At 46.4% G+C, this 20,067-nt stretch overlaps 1 protein-coding gene across 20 annotated transcripts in view; it reads left to right on the forward strand.

The window, feature by feature from the left end:
* Positions 1-20,067, forward strand: part of FBRSL1 (fibrosin like 1) — a 518,655-nt gene that overhangs the window by 39,164 nt on the left and 459,424 nt on the right. Inside the window, exon 1 of one of the 20 annotated variants that reach the window (XM_080558958.1) lies at positions 1-20,067. This exon is cut by the window's left edge and continues 38,488 nt beyond it; it is cut by the window's right edge and continues 11,916 nt beyond it. The exons of the other annotated variants lie outside the window; for them this stretch is intronic. The gene's annotated coding sequence lies outside the window, so the exon portion shown is untranslated. 20 annotated transcript variants of the gene reach the window in all.

Below are 20,067 nucleotides of genomic sequence, written 5' to 3' on the forward strand. Positions count from 1 at the left end.
TACTTAAAAAAAAAAAAAAAGAAAAAGGGGAAAAAAAAATTGTTCAGACTGCAGAGCTGAATTTTAGATAGAGGCTGCTGGGTTGTTTGTATAATTACTTAAACGTTTATCACAGACCTGCTGAACAGTGTTTATAAATCAGATTTCAATAAAGTTTGCACTGTCAATAAACCTGGCGAATGACTTGGCAGTCAGCTCCTGAGCTGCGAGCGGGCAAAGTACAGGCGCAGCCGTCCTCGCGTCACGGGCGTCCCGGAAACGTGCTGCGAGGCGAGTGTGTAGAGCTGCAGGTTCCCGTGTGCCCGGGATCGCTGACGTTTGGTGCCGTCCCAGGGCCATCCGTCGTGTTGATTCACATCTTTAAATAAGTGCGGAGCCGCCACGTGCTGATGGCATCGATTCCAAATTGGCAGCTAATGAAGCGGATCTAATACACCAGGGATGCAGCGGTCTTCCAGAAATTAAAGCTTTTATTATAGAAACGTGGCAACGGGAGACTCTTAATTTTGTTCTCTTGACAGTTGGTATTAAATCTGACTTGTTTCATGTGGTTTTGGTTCTTTTTAATTTTGATATTTCAGTTCACTGGAGAATGGTGTGAAAAAGCCCAGTCACTGTAGGAGTTACTGACAAATCTGAAGGCTTCTTAAGGGAAAGAGTTGGGTTTGTTTTTGACGTTACAACGTCCAAGCAGAAAGTTTTTGCTTGCTTGCTAACACCATTTCTAAGTGGAAAACAGTGTGAAAAGGAGACCTCTTATCCAAGTTGGCAGTGGGGGATTTCCTAAGCACATGTAAGCCTGAGTAAGGAAACCATAAAGGGGAAGGTCTGGAAGATAAGATTCTTCTGCTCCTGTTAATGTTTAGAGAAGGCCTCCCAAGATGCTCGCAGCGAAGAGCGTTATGGATTTTATTTTAGAGCTATGTAGCATTTAACTTCTTTGCTCAACTGAAAATACGCCCTGTGCCAAATCAAGCTAAACTCATTTTTTTCCCCCTGTTTCTGCATTGCTGGTTTGATCCCTAGATATAGAAGATCAGCAGAAATCCCCCACCATTTAAAAGGATTAGAACTGGCTGGTGAGGTTTTGGCAGTGGAATTAACTCGTGGGAGCTGTTCTACAGTAAAAACGCACAGGTCGAGCACGTGGATGAGTTGCGTGGATCAGTGTCTAGCAGAAAGCAAGATGTTGTAGTTCTTCAGCAAGTTTCCGTAGCCTTGCCTGCAGTAAATGTGCTTTTATGCTTTGTGTTGGGCCCGGTGTTTTTGTGTTTGCTGAACTTTCCTTCTCATGTGGCACTTGTATTTCAATTACTTGTATTGTTTTTTGCCTCCTCACCTTTCTCGGTCCGAGCTGTCCCTTTATTTCCAAGCCTAATTCCCCATCTGCTCTGCTGCTTGTCCCTCTGCTGTGGGACCTGCTCAGCTTGTAATAGTGATTAATGACTTCACCAGGCACAGTTGTCTAAACTCGTATTTTTTCTGGCACTCATGCACAAGCTGAAAGGCTGAGGGGTATGGCAGGCCGCGTTTCACTCAACTGCGTTGCCTGCCACCACTCTAATATTTGCAAAACTTCCCTGATTTTCCTGGAGTGATAACAGGGTGCTTGTGTAAAATGGTGTAGTAACACAGGGTGGAAGGGTTTCAGCTGTTCGAGATGAGAATGGCTCCTGCTAGCAAGGGAAGCAGAGGTGCTGGGTGCAGGGAGAAGGATCCCCGGTGTTTATTTGCTCTTCCCAAAAGCAGTTTTCCTTGTGGCATTGCAGCATCACCCTTCTCACGCCATGGAAGGAGAGGCTCACAGACTTGTCCCGTTGGATCCCACTTTCAAAGCTGGCTGAACCTAACTGGTTCCCGAAGCTTGGCAAGTAGCTTCAGGAAGTTGGTGGGACTTTACCTGAGTGCTCCATATCCTGTTAAGTCTGAGCCTTGAATTATTTTCTTAGAAATGGAAATTAGCCTTCTGGTTTTGATTTATTTCCTACAATTTTATCTCTCTGTTCTCAGTTAACCTTCCCAGGGACTTCTTTGGTACCATCGGTAGACCTGACCGGACGGTTCCGTTATATTAATCCCAGCTATTTTTGACACCGGTATTAAGCCAGGACTTTTAAGGAGAACGTCAGTCAAACTGACTTTGGACAACCTTTGTCCTCCTGTGACTGACTGGCTCTAATCTGTGCTCCAAAGGGTCCTGTGACCACTTCAGGGGGTGATCATTGAGACTCTGTGCGTCAGTGTTACCTGGATCAGTGTGTTGACTGCCCGTGACAGTAATCAACATGTGCACATCCTTAATTCTGGAGGGCGGCAGTGATGCTTTTCCTGTAGCATAGTTCTGTGTATCAGGTAAACAGTTGGGAACTTTCCAATGGAAGTGAAAGAACTGACATGGAATGAGTTGCCCAAATTCAATGCAGGCTTTTGTTTATCTGTGCAAAGAGTTGGAGACCCTCTGCTTCTGCAAGGGAGAGGGGCACCTGCCTCGGCCCTGCGGGTAGCACGTGAGCTCGCTGGAAAAAATTCATGCTGGGAACTCTTCCAGATTTCTACCTTTCCGAAAGGGCCTTGGAAAATTGGCTCAAGGTACTGTGTACAGGGGGTTGGTTTCTTGTTATTGGGGGGGAAGGGGGGCTGGTTTGTTTTCTGGTTTGGGTTTTAACTGCTAATCGTCTGAAATTGGGCTCCAAGCCTTCTCTAGCCTGCGTTGAAAAATACCTGGCCTCACAAGTGATTTTTTTTCTGGCTAAACTTTGCTTGCTGTGTATGAGCCAGAAAGAGCTTTGCACTCTCAGAAGTGCAGCAAGCCATCTGAAGTGAGGTTTCTGGTGCTCCGAACCTCTGTCTTGATGTGTGTTGGCCCAAGGGGAGAAGTCCGGCTTGTGGTGTGTAACGGCAGATCCGTGCCCGCTGTTTAGTCATGGCTGCTGCGGGATTTCAGGGACAGGAGAAGCTGCACACACTTCTTATGCGATATAAAACATCACTTGTGGAATAAGACCTTGTGTAATTTGGGTTCATGTGTCCAGTTTGATAATTAATTTTAGAAAAAAAATCTTTCAAACAAGATGCTGCTTAACTCTTGAAGAATCATCCTGAAGTGAGTAGACCAGCGGAGATTTTTATATCCAGAACTGTGAATGACTATTCATCGAATTCAAGTGCAACATTATGCCCTGGTTTTAAAAGTGGAGAGTGTTGGCCATAGGCCGTGGGAGCTCTGAATCCAGTCAGATTATCAGCTGGATTTTACAGATAGGAATGTGAGTCAAAAAGTAAACAACCTGCCTGAGGTCAGATAAGAAAAGTGCAGCGCTTACGAGTGTCTCCATGTTCTTTGCCTGCCAGTCTGCTTGGAATTTCTCAGAAGCTGTCTTTTTCCTACCCTTTTACTTCACCTAGCACTCTGATTTTGATTTAAGCCTTTAGCCTTTGATTTAAGAGCGCGGGAGCTGCTGTAACATGGTAATTGTGAGCCCTTGGAGTATCTTGTCATGTAACGATCATCATTTGGACAGAAGTAGCAAAAGGATTGCAAATACTCTTAATTCCTGTTCTCATGCTGTCTGCTGTCTTGTTAATAAATTCACAAAGCTTATATGATTAAAAACTCAAGAACCTGGTGCGCTCTATGTGCTCTAATTAAACGTGTGGAAAACTCAAAGCTTTCTTTGAAGGGCCATACAAATCAGAGGGTGGCTGTGCAAGCTGGTTGCCGGCAGCAGAGGAGAAGCCTGTCGCAGCGTCGTCGTCGTGTTGCAGGGGTAGGATGTGGTTCTGGGCACGCTGATCCCCCTGGCCTCCGCAGCTCTGGCCCTGGTGTTTGGATGGCTCTGTATGGTAAATGTGTGAGCGTGGCAGAAGCACCTCGGCCTCACCCTGTTGTGCGCAGTGCTGCAGCGGTCACTGCCGGGTGGCTGACCTCCGTCCGGGAGGAGCGTGGGGCTGTAGCCACGGGTGGCAAAGGCTGCAGACCGCTGCAGTTTCAGGACTGGCCATCACCATTCAGCACATGCCATCCGTGACCTCCTGCTGGTCGCGGGGGAGCCGATGACAGTCCTATCCTCGCTCCTGGATATATCCCCCTGTGGCTTTAGCCAGAGTGCAGTTGGCTTTTGTTGTTGTCTCACTCGTGACTTCCTAAAAGGAGTAAATACTGCTTCAAGTTGGTGCAGAAGCTCCTGGCTGGGAAGGACTGTGTTGAGTAAATCCCCTGAAAAACTCTGGCTTCTTGGCTGTTAAACCGAGCTAAATAATGCTGACTGGAGTGTCTCCGTGTATCAGCAGCCTGGGGAAAGGCTCTCCTTTCAGGATTCATCCTTCACTTTGCTCAGCAGCCCAGAGCGCAGCAGCTGTGGCACATGGGTGGCTCTGGGTACAGGAGCGTGAATCTGTGAGAGCACAACAAGCTGCACTTAGGGGCACGCACGAGTCAGACGGTGAATGCTTGTGCTTTGCCCTGCCCTGAATCACAGGGAGCCAGAAGACAAGTACCTGATCTGCTGGAAGCTTGCTTTTATTAAAGAGTAATCAGTGGCGGATATGTGAGCATAATTTACTGGGTATCAGAATGTCTCTTTAAACACAGCACTGAATTAAAAAAAGAAAAACTGCTATGCATGGTTTTATTGTTTCTTTATGAAATACAGCTGTTGAATTTTTATTTTCCCTTATTATATTCACTGTCCCCCAGCCATTCATCATTACAGCTCTCTGGAGTCATGATTGCTCCCCAGCCTCTAGTATTAAAAACCCATCAGAAGAGTCCAGTTGGAATTTTCCAAGCACGCATGGTATCTCAGCATCACAGTTCTCATTAATTTTTGTGACATTAAGGGTTCAGATCCCACAGGCAGTCTTTTGGAAATATTTAGTTTCCATGAAGAAAAAAGCAGTGAGGGAGTTTTTTGCCTCCAAATTTTTTTATTTTTTTTTTGAAGTGAATTGCAGCAAGCACTTCTGTCCTTCTCCTGGACCGTTTCTGGAAGCTCCCCTCCAGCGCTAAATGGGAGCTGGCGTGGTTGGGAGCCCGTAGCTGGCACACCGAGTGCTAGAATTAAAGCAGCATCTCTGCAGGTACATATTTAAAACTAAAATATTACAGCAAGTTAAAACAACTTTGGCAGCATGTGCAAATTACTTGGCAAAAGTGTTAATTTCCTTGTTAAACGTCGTAGCAGAAAGGGCCTTTGATCCCAACAGCCTGTTGGGAGTCCTTCCTAATTGTTATCAAACTATCCTGTAGCTTTAAACAGATAAGACCTAATTAGCTAAAGTGGTGTTGCATTTTTCAAAATAAAGAGTGCCCTCTCGATGTTAGGCACCTGTGTTTCTGCTCTTTCAGCTAAAATTACATATTTGGCACGCCGCCCGACGCGTGACTCCGGGGAGGCTGCTATCCTGCGGCAGGCGGTGGCTTCCTGCGGCACACGAGGGACGCCGGCTCTCGTGTCCCCAGGGGCCAAGCACGAGGTGCAAGCCCCCTTTGGATGGGAGGCAGCCTTTGAAACACTTCTAGTGACTGAAGTATGCACAAATGCTCGTGTAAAAGCGTTTATTTCTTGTGAAAAGGAGAGGGGCAAATTGCATCGATAGAGTAAGGTCTGGCTTCCTTGCCTCGATGTGTGGAGTCTTCCCAAGCCAAAAGATGCAGTTAATGTGGAGTCGCCTTTGCTGCTTCTAACCTGAGGCCATTAGCGAGGCCACCACAGAGGAGGAAGGAGGGAGAGAGATTGGAAATGCAATGTTCTTCTGTCTCCTTCACCCATCTGCTTCCAATGGGAAAACTGAAGCATTAAGGATTTGATTCAACACCTGTTAAGTTACTCAAGGAAATACAAAGACTTTACCAGATGTTTAAGAAGAAACATATGGCAGGCAGGGAAGGAGAGACTGTGCCAATTTGTCTGTTTAATCAATCAAACTTGTAACAATCAATGCTATTGTCCATACCCCTGATAAATAATTGCTCCCATGAAATACTGCTTAATGCATTGTAGAACTTCACTAATTGCCTCCTGCAGTGGGCAGAACAGAAGAGGCAAGAGGTCCTCCGTTCTTCTCTCCGTGATGGTAATGAGCTTTTGGATTTTTCCCATTTTTAAGCCCCAAACAAACAAAAAACCCTCCCACAATTCTGGTGGTAGATCGAAGCAGGATTCATAACCACCTGCACAGCTTTTAGAGGTCACTCAAAACTTGGTTACAGTGGGCGTCAGGGAAAGTGAAGAAGATAGGTTTAGTTTTGCCAGGAATTTTATGAAGGTGGTTGTGAACTCCTGGAAGGTCTGAAGCTTAGGTTCCCTCTTGATTTGCATGTATAAAACAGATACTGAAAATATCAGGTTTGTTTTCACCCCGGGCTGCCACCTTTTGCAGTTTATTGTTGCTGTAAGTCTGGAGGAGCTCCTGTAGCACTACACCAGCTCCTGTCAAAGGTGCTCTCTGTCCAAGTACCACCAAGGATCAAACCCTGAGCGTTTCACCTGTGTCCTTGGGGCTTCAGCCAGAAGTCAGAAGCAGTAAGCAAGCCGAGGATGCTTTCTTAGTCATACAAACGTGGGGCGCGTTAGGATAAGCACCTTGTCAGTGGCGGCAGGGCACAGTTCAGTTCTGACGCTATCGCCCAGCAGTACGCCTTCTGTCGCATCGTAATGATTAATCACAGCCTGCACCATGTGTTACCAGGCACTGTGCATTTGCTTAACAGGCAGTAACTACCATACGTACTCTGCTGGCTTAATCCCTAGTGACTGTTTTCTAATGCTAACAGTGCTGAACAATGGGATATCATGACAGTTTGTGATTGATGCTTTTTTTTTTCCCTCTCATTGCAAAGAATTGGGATTTTTCCTGGTTGAGATGCTTACTTAGCTCCCTTTTACCATCAGTGGTTGAACACTGCACTTGTTGCTGCCATTACCTAGTAACTTTTAATTCTTCTCTAATTCAATATTTGGCCAAGTTCAAGATGAGGGTATTTCCTTTCTCTGAGTTCTCTGTGTGCTTGTGAATTGGTCAGTAACTAAGCACTTGGACAAGCAGTAGGGAACTTGGAGCTCAGGCTGTGGGGGTTTGCTGCAGCTCCTCCCTGGTTCGCGTTGGAGATGGCGAGGGAGATTGGAGGACCTTGTATCTTAAAAAAAAAAAAAAAAAGTCTCCATTAACATCCTTGGATAACAGCTCTGCAGTCTTTTCTTCATTAAAATGCAGATGGAACTAGTTTTATTCTGTTTAGGAAACAAAAAAGCAGTTGTCACAGTGAATACACAGTTTGTAAAAGGCAGTCAGGGTTTGTCTTCATCTCCATTATGTGAGCCAGATAGGAGAGCTTTTCTCCGTAGGATGGAGGAGCACAATGATTGAAAAAGGCACCAAAGTCAGCTAAAGACTACTTCTCTTAATTCATACCTCTTTGCCGATGTCATGGGAAGTGTTACAGAAAAACTTGTTTAGACCTAGATCAGTGTATACTTTAGCTGTCAAGCTCTTTGTCAACACGACGATTATCGTCAAGTGAAGCATATGCTGATCCAGGTCTAAATATGTTTTTCCTCTATTGCCTGACACTGTGTTAATTAAAACATCTTTTTACGGTAGGAGCTGCCGGTGGTGAGTGCCATCGCGCGTGGCGAAGCTCTGCTCGCGCTGGGCAGAGCAGCGCCGGCTCCTCTGCAGCGAGGGGACGTGAGGTGTGTGGAGCTTGTCTCCGCTTTCCTCCGAACTGCCTTAATGCTGGGTGCCTTCAACCGAATCTGAGTAGGTAGAGGAGAAATTGGTTAAAAAGCAGCTTGAATTTCTTCAGAAAAGCCACATTTTACATTTCTGGTATTTCCAGTCACCTCTTTTCAAGCTGCTTCATGATGCACGATGACTGCTGAATTCAGTTCTGGAATAATGAAAACTTATGTTTTGTCTTATGGACTGAATTATGGCCCTGTAGACTTTTTAATTGTGTTGTGGGTTTTTTTGTTTGTTGGTTGTTTTTTTTCCCAGACTTCCTGGATGTCTGAAGTAGGCTTTCCTGCTTTAATCCAGATCACTGGGATTTGCTTATATATCAAATGCAAATCTCTTTGCATCCATAATCCTTCTCTATAAACTGCTGTTGACTTTTCTGTTGCATGTTTTATCTTCTGCCCTATCTCAATGGGTACGTACGTTCCAAGGTCTGAATTTTTGGGAATGCATCCTGAGTGGGTGATGAGACAGATCTGTGCTAATACAGCTTGACAGCCTGCTGCAGCATTTGGAGGAGGTTTGTTATTAGTTTCCCAAATAATATGAATTTATTTACTTTTAAAGGAGAAAGAAAAGCTGTTCTAACCCTAAATATCATTGATTCCCACGAGTAGGTAGGAGATTCTTAAAGTAGGTATGGCGGAGTGGAGCAGGCCTTTCAGCAACTTAACAGCATCACATTTGGTGCTTTAATAAAAGGAAAAGAAAGAAAACAAGTCAACTTGTTTTTATCTTAACTAGAATATGCCTAATTAAAAGAAAAATAGACATCCAGATTGTAACAGCAAAATATGCTTTAATCATAACGTGATCCTTTTATACTGGTTTTCCTGTCATAAGCGGAGCTGCTGATTTCTTGATACTTCCACCAGTGTGGCTTACAGAAGTTGCAGCGTTAATATAAAAAAGATGTTTATCAAGCCTCGGCGGTTAAAAAAATATCAAAGCAAATTTGACATAGATGTTTTTTGAAAAAAAAATGTTCATCTGCATATTCTTGTAAGTATGCAAGAAGCAGGTAGTGACTAATAAGTTGTGAATACAAACGAGAATGGTTTGGGGTTAGTGCGAGGTGAAAGCATTCAGCAGTTACCCAAGATCTATTACGTATTTACATGTAGCTTCTTATCTTTTAAGGCAGCCATTACCATATTTAAGAGCTAACTTTTGCTATCGTGTTGTTGTGGGACAATTTCTTTGTATTGTAACAACAGCAGAAATGCTGAAGCTTTGGCAGTGGATCCTCATTGCTCGAGACTCTTGGGCAGAGATGTTGACTTCTGCGTGTTTCCCTCCTGCTCCCGGTTTTGTCTCCCCCTAACACGAGGCAGCCCAGCCTTCGTTCCTTTGCATGTACCTTGCAAGATGCTGCAGCAACTCGAGGAGGCTTGGGGGCTGTGAGCCTGCCAGGGTTTTTAGGCCCGGATGGCAGGAGTTCAGCAAAAATTGAATGAACGCAAAGCTTCTGCTTGACAGCGTTGTCCAAAAGTAACCCCAAACATAAAGATTCTGTAGCCTAGCGATGCGCCTGGGGCGAGCCGGTGGTATTTATCCCATCTCCTTGGTGCAGAGCTCAAATGATGTTGTTGCTAATTCCTTCTCTAGAAAGTGTGGCTCTTCCTGCATATTTATCGGTGTTTGCAAGGGAGCAGCTCTGCACCGCCGGGGAGCTGCAGCGAGCAGACTGTCAGTTTGAGAGGCAGACAATTGAATCAAGGCACTAAAACATGCCACTCCAAAGCTGTTTAAATCATCGTAATGCGAATTATGAATTTATTACAATACATATTACCTCAGGGGACAGAGAGGGAAGGGAGATCTGAAGGGGCTGTTTGTAAACATGTAAAACAATAAGCGCTTCCTGCGTTGCCACCGCGACGGGGATCTCGCCTGCCGAAATAAAGCGTGGTGTGCGCGCAGGGAGCTGCTCACCTGGGGCCAGGTGGCTCTCAGGGGGTCAGGTAACAGGCTGTTCAGCAAAAAACAACAGAAAAACAAAACCAAAAAACCAAACACACAGCAACAAAGCCAGAATACGCTCCGTAGATTTCAAGGTCGTTTGTTTTTGTGTTATGCCCCCTGCAATTCCTTAGCTTCAGCCATCTCCTTCTCCATTTCCATCTCTCCCTGCCTTTTCCCCCAATTTCCCAGCTCCCCTGACCCCGGTTGTTTTATGAGCTGATGGACTGTGGGTTTGGTGCTGGTTTGGGTGAGTCCTGTGAGTCTTGGGGAGCTGAAGCCCCTCGCCGTGCCTCCAGGCAAGTGCACAAGGGGCAGCTGGTGCCGAAGGACTCCGCGAATGCCCCCTTAGCTTGAGCAGCGAACCTTTCTGCTGCCTGCTGGCTCTCCTCCTGCCGAGCACAGCATGTCGTGCAGCCCGTGGAGCAGTGGGCACATAAAGCAGAGTGAGTTTTGCTAAGAGATTTCCCGATAAACATTGATAGGGCTTTCACTGGCCCCGGTTGCCTCCCTGTAAAAGGGCTTTTTGGTGCCAGGAGAGCCAGTTAGGACCACGTGCGTGGATGGCAGAGGCCAAATCGTGGCTTCTGCACTGAGCCCTGTGTCTTGCCAAAGGGGCCAGATCTCTGATCCTCACAGGATGCTGTTTATGAAGCAGAAGTGCTGTACAGCTGGGAGGCACAGCATGCCCTGTGCTTCGGACAAGCTGCTGCTGGTGCCCTTCCTAAGGGGAGAGAAGTGAAGCCCGTGCCTTTTGGGAAGCAGCACGAAGCACCCGCTGTGCACCTGGGTGCTCAGCATCTTCCCAAATAATGCTTTTGCAGGTATGCAGTGGTTGGTTGTGGGTTTTCCTCAGCTTTTAGCAGCAGTGCCGGTGCTTGGTGTCCGACAGCAACAGCCTCAGCCCGGATTTCTCAGGTGCTTGGGTGGGGAGCAGGCGAGCAGCTGCCTTCTCACCTTCTGTTCTTTGCTCTGTCCGTGGGCTGTTTGCCAAAATACAGACATCCCCCAATGGTTTGCAGTCCCACTAGCCACTCCATGCAATTTATTGAACAGCAGTGGCAGGGTAATTAATTTTAGTCACCTCTGACCGGGAGAACATAGCGAGGGAACCAGCGGCTCCGTGTCCCGTTCCACCGGTGCTGAGCTGCTCAGTCCCACAAGTGAGCAGTCCTGCATGAAATACGGGAGCAGAACAACTTCATGGCGTTCTCCTCAGCATTTTTCAGTGTGGGTGAGGCAGTTTTGCAGTTTGAGAATAAGCATCAGAGAGCTCTGGGAGGGATGGCACTGATGATTTATAAAGCGGAGAACCTCGACCTGGTGCAGGGCATGCTGGCAACGCGCTGACTGTCCTTAAAGGACTCCTGGCTGTACTGCACCACAAGACTGCAGCAATTTGGCTGCAAGCTATATTTAGCCTATTTATTCTTTGTTGGTGTGTAATGTGCAGTTCAGTAGAAAACTTGGTCTCTCCAAAAAGGAGATTTGAACTGGAGTCAAGACAGGGAAAACACCATCTGTCTAGAGAACATTTCTCCTTAAAGTGATTTGAAGGGGAAGGCTGTATGTGAAATGTATGTACATGTTGCTTGTTTGTTGCTTGGGTTTTTTGTTTAACAGTGTTCTTCCTTCCTTTAGTTCTGTTGCTGTTAAATCCTTTTGAAAACACAAACAGAAAAATTACTTTGTGGTTCAGCTTTTTAGACAAATTCTTTAGTAAGAATCTAATTTTTTTTCTACTTACAGTGAACAATTTGGGGGTGAAAATCGTCTGTGTTTTAAGCAGGAGATTATTCACATTAAATGCTGAGCAAGGATTAGCTCTGCTGTGCTTAGGAACAGCAAAGGGCAGGAACTGATGCCTGCTTGCAGCAGGGTGCGAGGTTTGCAGGCTTTGCTGGCCGCCGCCGCAGCAGCAGGCTCACCGGTGGCTCCCGGCAGTTCCTGCGTGCACGAAGCATTTGTGCTCTGCTTTGCCAAGGAATGTGTGCCACCGCTTTGAAATTGCTTCAGGAATTACCCCTGGGAAGTGCCTGTAGCCCGAGAAGTCCTCCCCTGGGATTTCCTGCCGTTAAGAGAGGCGACGCGGCCGAAGTGCTCAGCCCCCAGCCTTCGAACTTGCTTCCCCGTTTTTGCTGGAGTGGGTCTCTTAGCTGACCTTTAGGACACAAAGCGGGGCTTTGTCGAAGCAGTTTGATCCGGAAAGGGCTGAGAGCGTGATCTTCTAGGTGAAGAAAGTTGAGGGGGAAGGGCTTTTTTTTTTTTTTTTTTTCTGAGGGCTCTTGGTCAATCAAGTGTTGACCTAAATTAGGGAAAACCGATCAGAAAAAAAGCCACTGAGAGAGAGAAGGTTGCATCTCTTCATGTAGTAGCTCTAGAAATAATAACAGTAAAAGTAAATGCTATCAGATCTTTAAATCCAAATCTTAATTATGGGCAGATTCTTGAGCATTATGTGGCTAATTAGGAGCCACCCCATCAGCTGAGCTCTGGCGGAGCCCCCTTCTCACCAGAGGTCCCAACCAGCCTCCGCTGCCCCGTGATCCAAAGAGATGCTCAGCGCTGGGAATTAGGCCTGGTCGTCTTTTGGATGGGTGATGTGGAATATGTTCTGATCTTGACTAATGGGGAAAAGGTAATTTTTGGTAGTTTCATTATGCTCGTACAATGTGTCTAAATACTGATACAGGTATCTTAAACTACTGCTGTAAAATGACTGTACAAATCAATTCTGGGTAGAGCATAGCCGGAACAGACTTCCACCTGTTCTTTATGAATTTCAGCTAGGCAAAAGAGTATTTATGCAGATAACATTTTCTTAGATAACATTTTCTTAGTTTCAATAATGTTATATATGAAATATTGCTTTTTATGGCTATGCAGTATCTTTTTATTCTGTTTCTTGGGTGTCTGTTCATCTGTCTCCATAATTATATTTTACTTCCTGGAATTATGCAATCCATCAATGCCAAGAAGGGCAGGGTGGTTAAGGGTTGCTCTGAGACTCATCAGACAACTGCAATGCATTTCTGCCTGCTAAAATCATATTCTTATTAAAAATGAGAATTTTCTTCTCCCTACACCTCCCCAACTTAAATCTGGTTTTATTTAAAACAAAACAAAACAAAAACTCATAAAATGGAAATCTCAATTTCTTATCATGGCTTATAACTTTAAAATTTCATTTAAAGTAGCCGTGATGACTGTTTTTAAATGAATTATTCCTGGGCTTTGATGCAGCATGCCAAATCAAGGCGTCTGGCCTTCAAAGCATGCCACTGTGGTACTTGGTGCCTGCCTGGCTTTTCCTGCTCCGGAGCCTTTCTGTGGGAGAGAGGGGTCCCGGCGCTGAGTGCAGGGTGCTGGGGAGCACACAGGGAAAAAAAAGCCAAAAAAGGAAAAAAAAAAAAGAGGTCGGTGTCTGGCAATTCGTTTTATTCTAGCAGAGGGAAGAAAGGAGGGGGCATCTTCATTTGGGATGCAATAGTGTGTTGTGTTTTCCCCCACCTGTTGTTTGGCACAGCGGGGGTTATGGGGCAAGCGGGTGTTCTCCAGCTCTCCTTGGGTCTTTGCCACGTGCAGATATCCACGGATCAGCCTGGGTGTCAGCGTGAAGTGCAAATCGATAAATGACAGGCACGGGGATAAATGGGAGAGACTGCAGGTACACCCCGGTGCCGATGTCTATTAAATCCTCATAGCCAAAGGGTTTCTCCTCTGCCTTTTTCTTCCTCAGCTGTTAAGCATAAAGGCCTTCGGCTTTGCTTTCACCTCCTTGAATTCTTCCGAGTGCACGTCGCAGTGTCTTCAGGCACTGCGAGATGTGTTGGGGAGCTGAAGGTATTAGCAGAGCTCTGGGATTTATTGGCAGGTTGACAATCTGATAGACACGCTCCCTTTCTTCTCTCTTTGCCACTCTTTGATTCTGCCCTTCTTGTTCTCCAAGGGGAGGAAGGGAGTCCCACTGTAACACTGAACATCTCCAGCATCTCCACTGTGCACTTCGTCTTGGCTTAAGGTTTTTTTTAAATGTCTGAAGTTCACCCTATCCTAAGATGTGTCTGATTTACCAGGCCTCTTGTGATTGCTCTGTGTCTTGCAGAGAAGCTGAAATGGGAACTGAGCTCATTAAAAGTAAAGTAGTTTAAAAAAGAAAAGTTTCTCCTTCATGGGAATGCTTGCAACTAATATGAAAGCAGACGATGCTGCTGCTGTGTTGGTGTGAGGGTAGGAAATGGAGTGGTGTCTCAGGGACAGGGAACATCTCTCACCAGCTTTGGTGCTTTGTTTGAGGCTGGGTAGGCTAAGGAGAGGCTGATGCTATGCATTGGGTTGGGACTTACAATCAGCTCTCCCCTCTGATGCTTCACGGGTTATCTTGGTTATCTTAATCTCCCTGTGCATCCCTTACCAGGGTTTAGAACAAGCGTAACAGCTTTCTCTGCCGCTTGCAGCTGGCCTGCCCTTTTCATTTAAAAGCTACTTAAATCCAGGAGCACTGCATGTGTGTTTTATGTGCGTGTTCTGCTGATAGCCTCTACATGCTACCGCACAACGAGCCTTGTGGCAGAGTCAGAGCTCTTTCTGACCCTAAAACTAGGGCTCAAGCAAATCACAGACATTCATTTTCACCTGCGGAAGACGGCAGGATGTGTTGAGCATTGCTGTTACAGCTTACGCCTCCTCCAGCTGCTGCCAAGCTTGACCTGCAGCACAAAGCTGAGCATCGCCAGCCAGCGTTGCTTGTCCTGCATCCTCTGCGTGCAGCAGATAATGCCGCAAAGCTCCTTCCTCCTGCGCATTTAAAGTACACGGCCGTGCTAGAAGATTAAGTTACTTGGAACGCAAACAGCTCTCCGTATTGTAACTCGGCCTGTTTTTCACTTTGTTCCACTTAAACATTGCCAAGGCTCGCTGTGACTTTTTTTTTCCCCCCCATGAAGTTGTCTAAGAGCATGAAATTGTTCTGTGCAGGATAATACAGCAACCACGGGGCTGTTGCTGTTACCGGTACTGCGTTAGGCAGCTGGAATGCATCCTCACGTTTGGGAGCTCAGGTGAGCTGGGTGCTGTTGATTTTGGGGGCGCGGGGAGTTATTTCTGCTACTTACTACTTTTGTAGAGCTTTCCTGCCTGGTTTATGCCTCACGAAGCTGTGTCAGGTGAGGAATGAATGCATTTGGTGGAGAAATGGGACCATTAATTCCACAAGATGTTTTTAGCAATGCTTCAAGATCTCAGTTTGATAGGAAGGACCGGTTAGAGAAGGAAGCCATCTGATCGCTTCAGATCGAGCAATTAACTACTTAACAGCTGGAAAAAAGGTTGCGAGTGATGCGATTCTTCGTAGCAGTCGTACCTAACTACTCTGTCTGCAGTTGTAAAATGCTTTGAACAGGAGATTAGTATCTTGCTCATTTTGCAGATGAGCAGACAGAAGCACAGAGGGGGAAATGCATCGGCTCGAGCAGCAGGTCAGCAGTGGAGCTGAAGGAAAGAATCCCAGTCGCCTGCGTCTGATCCCCTAGAGCCCAGGCAGTAACGATTCCCCTGGGGTTACTTCATCTGCCAGCACTGACAGGGCCAAGATTTTCAAGGCTTTTTTTTTCCGGTTTTTGAGTCTTTCTTTAATGTGTGGGTGTCTGTGAATGCGATCCTCAGAGAGCACGAATGTCCAAAACTTTCCAAAAAATTCAGGTGCTCTAATTTAGCCTAGCATGCAGCACATGTAATGTTTGCAGTACCTCTTGCGTTGTTTTACAGCACGGAGCAGAGCCGGACTGCTGCTTGGCACATTTGTTTTGAGAGAACTGGTTCCCTAATCCTCGTCCCATTGCTGGACCCGGTTCAGCATGAAGATCGGCTGCTCCGTAGCGTGGGTGATGCCTTGCAGCAGGTCCCAGGGGATAGGGGAGCTATCTTGGGGTGGGATGTCCCCGTTCATTCCTTCACAGATGGCAGAGGCACCGAGTTGTGCATCCTGGGCAGAGGTCAGTGGTGCTGCTGTTGCGTGGCACTGACCCAGCACCTGCGGTGAGCCCATGCCTCAGCATGGGTTTGGGTGTTGCTGGGGGAGGCCATCCAGGTTCTGCTTCTCGCTGAAGAAGTCTTGCTCTTCCCCTGCTCTGTTGTTCCTTAGCGAGGTTTAAAATATACATTGTTGCTGGCTTTGGGATCCATATCTGCTCCCAACATATGCTATTGGCGCAATACCAACAGATGCTGTTAAGCGGTATCAAATCTTAAAGTGCAGCTATGTTCTGAAGTGCGACTCTGTGAAATGGCACCGTGGGGTTCCTTGTCTGTGTCTCGGTGATTTACACGTCAAGCTCTCTCTTAAAAAAAAAAGTAAAAGATGTTAAAAACAAACAATCAACAGTCTTCTTGACAAACTAAACCTGTAATTGGATTTTGTTTTAAGGGAAATACCCTCAGGGCTGGAGCGGGGCTGGTGCGCGCTGCTCGCTCCTGCCCGTGGTCCCTCGCTGCCGCCCGGCTCCTCGGTGCTGCGGGAAGTATTTCCATTTAGCTATTTAATGGCAACTTGGTCATGCTCGATTTGCAGCTCTCTTGAAAATGCAAAATACTTTTGGGGTGAATAGAAATTGCAGAAATGTCAACAAATGATTAGCATCATCAAGAAGGGTTTTTTATTTAAAGGAAAAAAAAGTGTATGAACTGTGAGTTAATATTCTTCTTTCCCTCTTTCCATCCTTGTTCCCCTTTTGTTTGTTTGAGATTAAATGATTATAAGCAAACTTACTGCACAACTGACTCTTTGCTTATTGTTCCTCCTTCTCCGAAGTGCAGTGCCATCTGGCAAATGGACAAGTGGGGAAGATGGATGGTTAACAAAGAGCACCATTCATTTTCTCCTACCAGATTTGGACAGAAAGCGAACGCTTTTAATCAAATCTATATGTTTCTTAGGAATATTGGCTGCTGAAAATTTGCCAACAGCTGAATATTTTTTCTCCCTCTCCGCCCCTGTGCGAGAGAATTATATCCTGCCAGGCAGATTCATGGGAAGGGACAGTAGGGATACTTTTCCCCATGTTCATAATTTTCTTATATATTTCAAGAGCAGGAAGGTAAAGGGCTGTTGGTGCTGAGGAGAGGGAAAAGTGGCAATGGTTTTGCCGTAGTGCAAATAATCTCAGAATGTAACAATATAGTGCTTTTAGTGGCCTTGCAATGAATCATGCAAGACAACGGTCTGAACAAAATACACAGTTGCTTTCAATGAAGCAATCAAAACGTGAGTGGAAAGTTTGCCTGCAGTGGTTTTTTCATTTTTCAGAGAAAAAATGAATAATTTATGGGTTCCCTCTACCATCCCATCTTCTCTCAGCAATTAAGCAGTCACAGGACTAAACAGGACTTGGGGGGCCGTGGGTCAGAGGGAATTCAGCCATGCCATTCGGCTGGGATTGGGAGATCTGGCTTTTCCTGGAAGGGCAAGGAAAGGGAGGCCAACAGCTGCACAGCTCAGGAAAGGGAACTGTTAAAGAGAAGGTACAAGTGTTTAGGGTTCAAGGAATATTGTCTCTCATGTTTAAATATTACCGCAGGTGTTAGATGGATGTGCGGAGGGAAGCTTTTGCTTTATGTTAAGATTGGAGAAGAGGGGACTTGGCCATTTGAATATTAAATTCAGATGCCTTTTATACTACCTATAAATTAATAGGATTTCATGCACAGCATTCAAAAGCATTGTAAAGAGGATATGGGATAGGTAGAGATAAAATGGATTTTGTAGTGCTTTATAGCTGTGGAAAGAAAATGATTTTCGTTTTTATTTTTTATTTTTTTCCCTTTGAAGTCTAATAATGGAGTTAATTAGCTCTAAGCACCTGGGTTTGGAGCTTTGAAAGCGATCCTTTCATCAAGGAGTTACTGAATTTTCTGGAAAGTTACAGCCACACATACACAGCCTCGCAATGGCACACGCAGCCTGGTACAACCCATGCGTGCGGATAAATGGGCTGCAGGTTAGGTGGGCACTGCTACAGCCTCAGTTTTTATGGCAAGAGTTTAAGTAATAGTTCACTTATTTTGCGTGCTTTTCTATTTTTCTTAAATGTCATCACCCGTTTTGCTCCACCGAGTTGCTCAGTGTTGTGGATACTTGGCGGTAGCGTGCCTGAGCGTTAATCCCAGTTTTTCAAAGACGGTGCTAAAATTGCCTGGGGGTTTAGCCCGCCTGTCGTGTCTCTCTCTCATCCCTTCCCATGCAGGCAGGAGGCACGGCCCGGACCTGCTTCAGCCCGTGGTCCTGGCCAGGACAGCCCCTGCTGCTGTGGGGAGAGAAAGAAACCCAGCTGAGAGCAGGGAGGGAGCGTGTTGACACAGAAAGTTTCCAACTGCTGTATTTATATAACAGTGCAGAGCTTAAATCGCTCTTGAAGCAGGCAGATTTATGTCCCTTCCAACACTTTCTGCATACTGTTCCCCTCTTTTTTTTTCTTCCTGCTGCTATAAATCTGGATGCTCTTGTTGATATAAATATTCTGTCTTTTAAAGAATCTTGCTAAGCTTTGTGGGACTGAATCAGGTCCCGTGGGCTTTGCGTTGCTTAAGTTTTTCCTTGATCAGTTTTTAGTTTGTTGTCTTTATGATATTTCCTTATTCCTTTATAACTAACAGAAAAGTGTCAAAAGTGTATTTCAGTCATAGGGACATCTGGAATCGGTGTTTGAGAGGGAAAGTTTGTGTTTCTCAGCTTTGAAGAGGGGTGGTAGAACAAAAGTGCTTCCGCAGAGAGCCAGAGCCGTTCCCTACCACCAGGAGAGGACTGGTGACAATGTGCGTACTCCTTTTTCTCTTCAAACGTGCTGATTCGGCCTGTGACTGGGACAAAAGCAGGAAGCCGTGGCCAAACTCGGAGTGCTTTATTTTCGCTCTGCTCTGGATGCAAGGGTTCGCTAAAGGACTCGAGTGATGCTGCTGAATCCCGTGCTGCTGCTCTAAGAAGGCCCCAAGAGGCTCGGATCCTGGGTTCCCCGCGTTTATATTGCCACAGCGTGGTGCTGGCCAGAGCTACCTGCCAAGTGCTGCTTGTGGTGAGCTGCAGGGCTTCAGCGTGCTGAGGGGCTCAGCAGCAAGCATGGGCTCACGAGAGCTGGAACCGGCCAGGTGTTAGTGCTGGGGGAGAGGGCTCCTGCGGTCGTGGTGGCCGTCTGAGGCCTCTCGGTGGGCTGGGAGATGACAGTGAGGCCGTGTGCGGGTGCTGGGGTGGCTGCAGGCCCTCTCCCGCCGCCTGACTGCGGTTAGTGGCAGGCTTCGTGCCGTACGCGTGGAGTAGCAGTGCTGTGAGGCAAGCTGGGGCGCGGCCTGCACGAGGGGAGGGGAGGGGAGGCCTCCCATTGTCTGCAGTGGGTTGTGGGTTAAGTCTCGGGGGAGTAATAGTATCACGGTTTTGTTGGCATTAACAATGCTAGCGGTGCTGTCTGACGGCAGACAGTAAGCCAGTTACGGAAAAGATGATAGCCTGCTTCAGGAGGGCAGTTGCTGAGAGGTGAGAGGGATCCGCTTTGCATACCGTTTGTGGGAACTTCCAGCACACAGAGCGTTTTAATATGCAGATTCTATGCAGATGAAGGCCTTACATGCTTGCCTTAAGCAGATGACGATATAATGAAGTTTTCAGTGACCTCACGGAGCGAAGCACCTAGCCTTGGGTGAACGTTCCCAGACAGGGACCTGCCTGCACCTTCAAGGCGCAGAGCTGGCAGCCAGGGGCTTGCTGCCTTGCTGGCAGGGATCACCGATTTGTTATTTGTTTGTTCGTGTAGGGCTTGGCACCAGAATCCTGGCTGCTGTAAGATTCCCCATTAGCGGGATGGCGTGATATTGCCATTCCTTTGACCAAGTCCCAGCCTGTTGCCAGAAGTCGAGGTGCTGCTGATAGCGAGGGATGTGTTCAGCTCTGGTTTGCCTCGCCTATTTGTGCTTGGACGTCTCTGCTCTTCTTTCAGTGCGCTATCAGAGAGGCGTTGCTCTGGAGCTGGTGGTGTGGTTTGTCACATTTGGGGAGGTTTTTCTTAGGGATGATTTTGTAGTTTTATACAAAAGCACTGTGCTTTTTCACCATTGTGGATGTGCTTGTGCTGATTAGACCTGCTGTCATCAGAAATCTCTGAGGATCGGTTGAGGAAATGCTCTGGGTTTGATGCTGAATTAATGAAGTGAACTCTCAAGCATTAGCAAACTTCCTGTAGAAGGATGGAAGCAAAGCAGTGTTTGAATATTCATGTGGTTTTAGTTTCCAGCATAGCTCCTCCTTCCCCGTATGATGGGGGAAATCTCCTCCCTCTTTGTTTGGTGAATCTACTTTTCCTTTAAAGATCTTGGGTAGCTTTA

The sequence above is a fragment of the Anser brachyrhynchus genome (assembly GCF_964034855.1).
Source record: "Anser brachyrhynchus genome assembly, chromosome: 17".
Lineage (NCBI taxonomy): Eukaryota > Metazoa > Chordata > Aves > Anseriformes > Anatidae > Anser > Anser brachyrhynchus.